The sequence below is a fragment of the Nannospalax galili genome, unplaced genomic scaffold, assembly GCF_000622305.1.
Source record: "Nannospalax galili isolate Female #2095 unplaced genomic scaffold, S.galili_v1.0 scaffold1046, whole genome shotgun sequence".
NCBI lineage: Eukaryota > Metazoa > Chordata > Mammalia > Rodentia > Spalacidae > Nannospalax > Nannospalax galili.
Window position 1 is genome coordinate 86,888 of NW_008354526.1, and position 8,553 is coordinate 95,440.

At 45.1% G+C, this 8,553-nt stretch overlaps 1 long non-coding RNA gene across 1 annotated transcript; it reads right to left on the minus strand.

Annotated features, from left to right (window-relative positions):
• Nucleotides 1–453: 453 nt before the first annotated feature.
• Nucleotides 454–8,553, minus strand: LOC115067461. Its single transcript, XR_003846876.1, has 4 exons — nt 8,426–8,553; nt 4,176–4,449; nt 3,444–3,592; nt 454–482 (listed from the first exon to the last, which is right to left on the minus strand). It is a non-coding gene; the product is annotated as an uncharacterized LOC115067461 (long non-coding RNA).

An 8,553-nucleotide genomic window follows, 5' to 3' on the forward strand; every position in this document is an offset into this window, starting at 1 on the left:
CCCTTGTTTGGTTTTCTGAAACAGGGTCTCATGTAGCCCAGGCTGAGCTCAAATTTACTTTGTAGCCCAGCCCCACCATGCACAGCTTCATGGTATTGAAGACATAATAAATTGAAACTTGGTATGCTATGTGTTCTAAGAGATGAAATCAGTCCCCCATCCATGGGGTGTTAAGCAGACATACGAGACAGTCAAAACCTGCTATCCAATATCCTGCTATTTTTCTGGTCTAACCAAAAATTAAACAACCAGCAGATAATTTCACTGAAAAAGGAAAGTTTTTACACTTAAAAAAAGTGACAAGATGAAATTCCTTTCTTCTTAAAAATGTTCTTAGAAGGCTGTGTGTGGTGGCTCATGCCTTTGATTCCAGCACTTGGGAAACAGAGACAGGGATCTCTGTGAGGTAGAAGTCAGCCTGGCATACATAGCACAGTGAGTTCCAGGATAGCTGGATAGCTGGGGCTAAAAGGAGATCCTGTCTTAAAAAAAAAAAAAAATAAATAAATAAATAAATAAATAAATAAATAAATAAAAATTCTTAGCGTTACTAAGCTATTAAAGAATTGACCCATACAAAATGGTTTCTATAAGATATTCTTCTGGGGCTGAGGATGTAGCTCAGTTGGCAGAGTACTTACCTAACATGCAGGAGGCTCTAGGTTCAATCCCCAGCACTGTGTAAAACAGGCATGGTGGCATTTACCTGTGATTCTAGCACTCAGGAGGTAGAGGCAGGAGAATCAGTTAAACATCATCCTGAATACATAGTGAGCTTGAGACTAGCCCGAGGTGCAAAAAAGTGCTCTGTATCATTGTTCAAGGTGACCCTGCTAGCCATCCGTCCTTTTCCTTTCCTGCTTGCTTCATCCACGGCTACAGATAAAGCCTCTTTAGTTTCTTGGTTAACCTTCCTGCCTGCTCCCCTTTTAAAAAAAGATTTTATTTTGTTTTAAATTATGTATGTGTCTCTGCGTGTGTATGTGCACGGGGCTGCAGGTGTCCACGGAGGCCAAAGGTGTCAGAGCCCCGTGGAGTTTCAGGCGGCTGTTCACCTAACTCGGGTCCTCTGGAAGAACAGTACGCACTCCTACCTCTCTTAACTGCCAAGTCATCTCCATCTGTCCAGCCCCATTACCCTTTTCATTTGCACTCCCCCACCCCACCCCCGATTTATCCTTTCCTGCTGTTCCCTGCCCCACGCCCCATTTTCATGAGCCTGGCTTTAGCTGACAACCCAGAAGATCTCACTTGCCCCTTCTATTAAGATGACCTTCTTGGGTGTTGTGGTGGCAGGGGAGGGCATGGACTGAATGTATGGGCTGTGGTGACATTGACAGCCTTCTCAAAGCCAGCTAACTGACTGCCACCACTAGTCTGACCGCCAAGCTGCTGGGACCCATAAATAACACTTTGTATTCTTAGTTTATTTATTCTTGGAGAGGTTAAGTCACAGGTCACTTGTCCAAGGTTGCCCAAGGAGTCAGTGGTTCATTAACAGTTAAAGAAAAAAAGACAAGAGTGCCAACTAAATGGCTCAGTGGGTAAAGGCACTTACCACTAAGCCTGACACCCTCAGTTCACTCTTCATGGTGGAAAGAGAGAACTGTTTCCCACAAGTTGTCCTCTGATCTCCACTCATGCACCACGGCATGTGCACAGCACCCCCCATAAATAAATTGAAATGTAATAGAAAAGTTTAAGAAAAGAAAAAGAAAATAAATGAATAAAGGCAAATCATGAACTCATAAAGAACTTGTGTTCTAAAACATAGGGAAAACATTAAAAAGAAACAGCTGTAGGGGGCTGGACAGATGGCTCAGAAGTTAAGAGCTCAGGCTACTCTTGCAGAGGACCCAGGTTCAATTCCCAGCACCCACATGGCAGTAAATAACGGTCTCTAACTCCCATTACAGGGTATCAGACACTCTCTTCTGATTTCCTCAAGCATTGCAGGACATGGTGCACTTACATACATGCAGGCAATACACTTATACACATAAAATAAAAATAATAAATAAAAGAAAAAGGAAACAGTTTTAAATGGGAAATCATTTAGGCTGATAAGTTAATTTTTTTTGTTTTGTTTTGTTGTTTTGTTTTGTTGAGACATGGTCTCCCTGTAGCCCCAGCTGGCCTGGAACTTGCTATGTAGACCAGGCTGGCCTTAAACTCATAGAGGTTCGCCTGCCTCCACCTAAGTTAATTTTAAGAAGTGATATGTAAGTGGTCAATGATGACTCAAATGGTTGGCAGGTTGTGTTGGCACACACCTTTAATTCCAACACTTGGGAGGCAGAGGCAAGGGGCTCCTCATGAAAGAGCGGCCAGCCTACTCTACAAAGTGAATTCCAGGTCAGCTAGGGCTACAGGAAGGCCTTGTCTCAAAAACAAACAACAATAAAAAAGTAGTCAATACAGGGGGGAGAGATGGCTCAGCAGTTAAGAGCACTAGCTGTTCTCACAGAGGACTGGGGTTCAGTTCCCAGCACTCACATGGCAGCTAATAACTGTCTAGCTGTCTGTAACTCCAGTTTCAGGAGTTCTGACACCCTTCTCTGGCCTCCATAGGCATTGTATGACATGCGTACATGGAAACAATACACATGTCTACAAACTGCGGTATATCCATACTATGGAATATTACTCAGCAATTAAAAGGCATGAGATAAGAACTGGAAAGATGGCTCAGGGGTTAAGAGCACTAAGTGCTCTTGCAGAGGACCTGGGTTTGATTCCCAGCACCGATATGGCAGCTAACAACCATCTGTAACACTAGTTCCAGGGGATCCAACCCCTTCTTCTGACTCTGAGGACATTGCACGATATGGGTGTACTTACCTACATGCAAGCAAAAACTCATACATATAAAAAATAAAAACTAAAAAATACATAAAGGGCATGAGATTTTAACATAGCTTGAATGAATCTAAAACTAATAATATGATATGAAAGTAATAAAATCACATGCAAAATAAAGTAGGCCTGGTGGTGCATACCCATAATCACAGCACTTGGGAGAGATCAGGAGTTCAAGGAGAGTCTCAAAGTGAGTTCAGGGTCAACCTGGGCTACACAAGACTCTATCTCAAGAAAAAATGAAGCATATACAAACGACTACATGTTATGTAAATAATGATTCCATCATACAAAATTCTGGAAAAGGGGAGCTAAGAGATGGCTCCCCTTAACAGTGTATGCTCTGTAATCATGAGAACCAGAGCTTGGATTCCAGCACCCACATGACAAGCTGGGGGTCCCTACAAATGCCTGTAACTTCAGCTCTGATGGAATGGGAACATAAGGATCACTGGAGCTTGCTGGCTTCCAGCTTAGCTGAGAAAATGTGAGCACCAGGTTCAGGAATGAGACTATGGAGAGTTATAGAGGAGGATACCCAACACCCATTCTGGCCTTCAGGGTGTGTGCACAGGTGTGCATACCTGCTTTCATGTATACAACTCTTTCCTACAGGCACTTGTGGTCTCTTCACACAGGTCTGTGCGGCTGTGAGTCTGTAAAGGAGGACTGCTGACCCCGGAGTCTTCCCAGCATTTTCGGCAGGTGCACCCATATGATACCCGGAGAGTCTCTGCACAAAATAAACCAGGCTGTATCATGTCTCCCAAGAGACTCCAGCCCCAGCCCTGCCTGGCCAAACAACAAAACCCTTCCAAAGAGATTCTAAGAGACTGAACCCTCGGGAGACAGCAAAAGGTGGGCCAGTCTGAGAAAAAGAAAAGCCTCATCACACCTCTCCTGTGAGTACAAGAGAAAAGGGGCCAGCCTGCTCCTGCATGGCCAGCTTTAATTAAGGCAAGGCTTGTCTGTGGGCAGCCTTGAGTCCCCTCAGACTGCCACGAGTCCCCTGAGTCGCAGGCTCAGTCTTAGGCCTCTAAAATTTTAGGCCTTGAGTCTTTCTTTCCAAGGTCATGTCTTTGGCCTGGGAATTCAGAGACATTGAATGGGTATCCTGCCTCTATGGTCTAGAGTTCCAGATTCACAGAAGTGCCCCACCCCCAGGCTTATCCCTGGATGCATGGGAACCAGGCTACAGCAAGGAAAGCAGACTCTGAAGTGGTAGAACCAGCCGAACAACCCTGAGTTTGCCGGTACCCTGCCCTGACAGGGCCAGGAATGAGCTAGCACAGTGGGAAAAACCTAAAGGAATGTACCTGGGAGGAGACTGCGGCAGACAACTGCATCTGGCTCTGTCCCAAGCCGGGCCTACCGGAAGCAAAGAGCAAAGGAAACAAACCCTGCCCTCAGCCAAAGAAGGTCTGAAGAAGGTTCTTGCTGGAACAGAGTGTCAAGAACATCCTGGAACGAAGCTCCCACTTTCTCCCCACCACTGGGTGTCTGAAGAGGAGGAGATGCTAAGTCAGCAGAGCCTCAGACAATCTCAGGAAACGGAGGCACCGGATGCCGGGAAGAGGCGGCAAGGGGAGACTGCAAACGCAAAGAGAGGGAGATGAACGTTTCAGTCCGCATCACTTCGTGCTGCCAAGTCACAGGGTTAACGTCTGGAGAGACTGAGGTGCTGAGGAGAGCTGCAGGGGCCTGGCATGGCTCACTCCCCAGACCCCCTTCAGCTTCCTCCAAGCCTGCTCCCTACTCCTGTGAGGATGTAGAAAGCAGCAGAGCTTATTCCCTTCACCAGAAACCCAAGAGAAATGACCCTACTTGCTCTTAGACCTTGCCTGGGTCCCCAAGACCAGGACACAGCCCGCTCCTATCCTTTTCCTGAGAGACTAAGAAACCAACTGCCCCAACACCAGGCATATCACTACTAGACCCCTCACTGTGCCTGTGTGTAAATATATGTGCATGCTCATGTGAAAGCCAGAGGTCGACTTTGCTGTCTTCCTCTAGCACTACCCACATTACTTTTTAAGGGTCTCTTACTGAACCTAAATTCAGTTTGGATTTCTTTTTTAAAAAATATTTTATTTATTATTTTTATTTCATGTGTATGAGTGTATTGCTTGTGTGTTTGTAAGTGTACTTGTGTCCTGCAATGCCCGAAGAGGTTGGAGGACGGTGTCAGATCCCCTGGAAGTTACGGAGGGTTGTTAGCCACCATGTGGGTCCTTGGAGCTAAACCCAGGTCTTCTGCAAGAGTGCTCTTAACCACCGAGCGATCTCTCCAGCCCTCAAGTTCACTGTTTAGACTGCACTGTCTAGTCAATGAGTCCCCAAGATACATCTGTTGCCATCCCCCATCCCCCTTACACACTCTGCTCCTTGGGGGTTACTTGTATTGTCTTGCTTTTCTGTCGATACTGGGAATTTGAACTCAGGTCCTAATGCTTGCATAGCAAATACTTTACCCTCTGAGCCATCCCCTAAGCCCTTAAATGCCTTACTCTTAAACAAGATCGGATAGTCAAGAATAAAAGTCATTTGAGGGAAGCTGTAACTACTAAAAACAGACACCAAAATAGACATAAAATGGGCTGGAGAGATGGCTCAGTAATTAAAAGCACTGGCTGCTCTTGCAGAGGACCTGGGTTCGAGTTCCAGAATCTAAATGGTAGCTAACAAGTGTCTGTAACTCCATTTCCAGGGGATCCAATGCTCTCTTCTGTCCTCTTCTGGCTTTGCACAACATGGGTGCACTTACATGCAGACAATACATTTATATACATAAAATGAAAATAAGTTTTAAATATTAAAAAAAAATCTGATGACCATTTTGGAAGTTTTAACATTCAAACAAATGAACTTCCAGAAGAGAAGCAGCATGATCAACCATATGTGGTGGCTCACACCTGGCAATCCCATCATTAGGCAGAAGCAGGAGGATCACCATGAGTTCAAGGCTAGTGTGGGCTACAAAGAGAGTTCTAGGCTAGCCCAGACTACAGAGTGAGAGCCTGGCTCAAAAAGCAAAAATGGTATGAGACAATCCCAGAGCTTAGAGGCATGAAGTGCCAAGTGAAAGGGCCCCATTAAGGATAACAAAAGACAAAAATATACATACACATCATATGTATTCCAGGATCAGGCATGCAGAGAAAATTCTGAAAGCTTCCAGAGAAAGAGAAAAGAGTTTATGCGCAGGGATCCACAGCTGGGATCACACTTTTCTCAATAACAGCACTAGCAGCAAGAAGACTGAAGCAACTCCTACCGAATACAGAGGGGAAATGCTTTCTGACCTAGAATTCAATACCCAGCCATATCTCCATTGTGACGATTGTGAAGAGATAAATAAAGACGCTTTGGAGGCTGGAAAGGTGGCTCAGCAGTTAAGAGCACATACTGCACTCGCAAAGAAACTGAATTCAGTTTCTAGCACCAACATCAGGTGGCTCACAACCACCTATAACTCTAGCTTTAGGGGCTCCAAAACCCTCATCTGGCCTTCACAGGTACCCACATACACATAGTATACATACATGCAATCACATACAAATACACATTAATAATTTTTTAAAGATGCTTTGAAACTAAAACTGCTTCCTTGAAATTTGCCTTCCACAGATCTATTCTTAGGGATGCTACAAGACAGAAACCAGAAAGCGGAAGACAAAAAGTTCAAGAAATGCAGAAGTGAATTAAGGGGGAGCTTGCAATAAAGACAGAAAGAGCTCAAGAAAAAAAGCTATTGGTTGAACCCACTGTCCTATGACTGCGTGGTCCATGCCACCAAGACTGAGCCAGCTTGACAGAACACCAACCAATAACCAATTCCTGACGTTCATTAAGGGAAACTTCAGAGTTGTATTTGGGTACAAATTAATGCTAAATACATCCAGCAAACGGAAAATGGGGCAACACCCAATGCTAGTAAAAACAAAAGTTGTTTAAGAAAAGAAATATACTCCTGACATGGTATTTGATTGAGCTATGAACAATACTGACACGGTCACAATGACCTAAACATTGGATAGTAATTTAACCAAAAAGGTCATTTGGCCATGTCAAAAGATAAGTGTGTGTGCATGTGTGCGTAACCCTAAACTTTCATGGTAGGAAGGAAGTAGGTAATATTTTAAGCCAGAAATATAATGAAATAGAAGAATATTTGTTTTAGAAATATATTTAGGTGTAAATATAGACTATTTAAAGGAGTTTTAAGTGATTGCCTCTTTGGACTGGAACGTGGCTGAGGCAGGAGGTTACTGGGGCAGGTTCTACAGAACCTGGGGAAGACACCTCACAGTCTAACCAGGCTTTCAGGACTCAGCTTAAAAAACACTTCCTCAAGAAGCCTGCCTTGACCACCTTCTTCCATGCACTGGTGCGTTCTCCCTGGGAAGAACTTCCCACTTTCCAGTGTACTTACCTCTTTCTCTCCTGTGCCTATGGCCCCTGAAACCCACAAGGACGGATACCCCTTTGGTTCGTAGGGGGTCTCTCAGAGTGCGTGCGCAGGAAATGTTCGAATGCATGTATGAAATGTGTGACAGAATAGAAGTGTGGAGGGGTGAATGAGTGAGTGAATGCAGTTTCCTCAGTGTAAAGTTGTTTGTGTTAATGGCCATGTTTCTTTGAAGACCTTGTGAAAGCCCAGGAGAGGCTGAAATGGGAGGAACACTAAAAAACAGAACTACATCTACAGCCTCTTTTAGGGTCTCCCTGTAGCCTCAGCTGGTCTGAAACTCCCTATGTAGACCAGGCTGGCCTCTATCTCACAGAGATTCACCTGCCTCTGCCTCCCTAGTGCTGGGATTAAAGGTGTGTACCACCACACCCGGCTCTATTAGCCTATTCTTAAAAAGAGTCTAGCAAACATCTATCCCTGGATGGAATTTTAATCACCACCCCATCCCCAACTTCCTACCCCAGATCCAAGACCCCCTTAGATCACTGAGCCAGGAGCTGAGATGCCTCCCACTGGGGGTCCCTCTTCTATCACACTGCCCTGTGTCACAAAACTCTACCCAGGGCTCTTTCCTACAAAGACTACAAACCCAGGGCCTCCCCATATTTGCTTCAGCCTCTTGCCAAGAGTAAAGGATCTTTCTGGGCAGCAATGGTTCACCAACTAAATCAGCACCCATAGCACAAGGCAGTGTCATAGAAAATGTAGGTGCCAAGGGCTGAATTGATCTGTCTGGATTCACAGGCCTGAAAGTGCTCTTAGTTCTGGTCTCCAATCCTTGTCCTCCGTGTGACAGTTACCTAGAGAAGACTAAACTGAACAGTGCACTTCTGCAGTTTCTCCTCATAGTCATCATCAACATCTATTAGACATGTCTTCCATGGAGAACTGGGCTCATGGAGGGTCTGGGCTCTCATGGACCCCAGAGAATGGGAAGGAAAGGGAGCCACGTGCAAAGCTCCCTCCCTATTCTATGACTTCACCATTTGCAAGTAAAGTCCCAGTCCTCTGCCCCCAAAACAAAGACTCCACTGCAGAGGATGGCCAGAGGCTCAGGAAGTGTGTGCAGCTTGGAAAGTTGGGGTTCCTTCATACCTTCACCAATATGGGGTGAATAATTTACAAGCGCTCCATCAATAATGTTACAAGTGCTCCATCTTCAGAGGATTTAACCCTCCCAAATATAGCCTCTCCAATCCAGTGAGAGATCACAGACCTGAGGC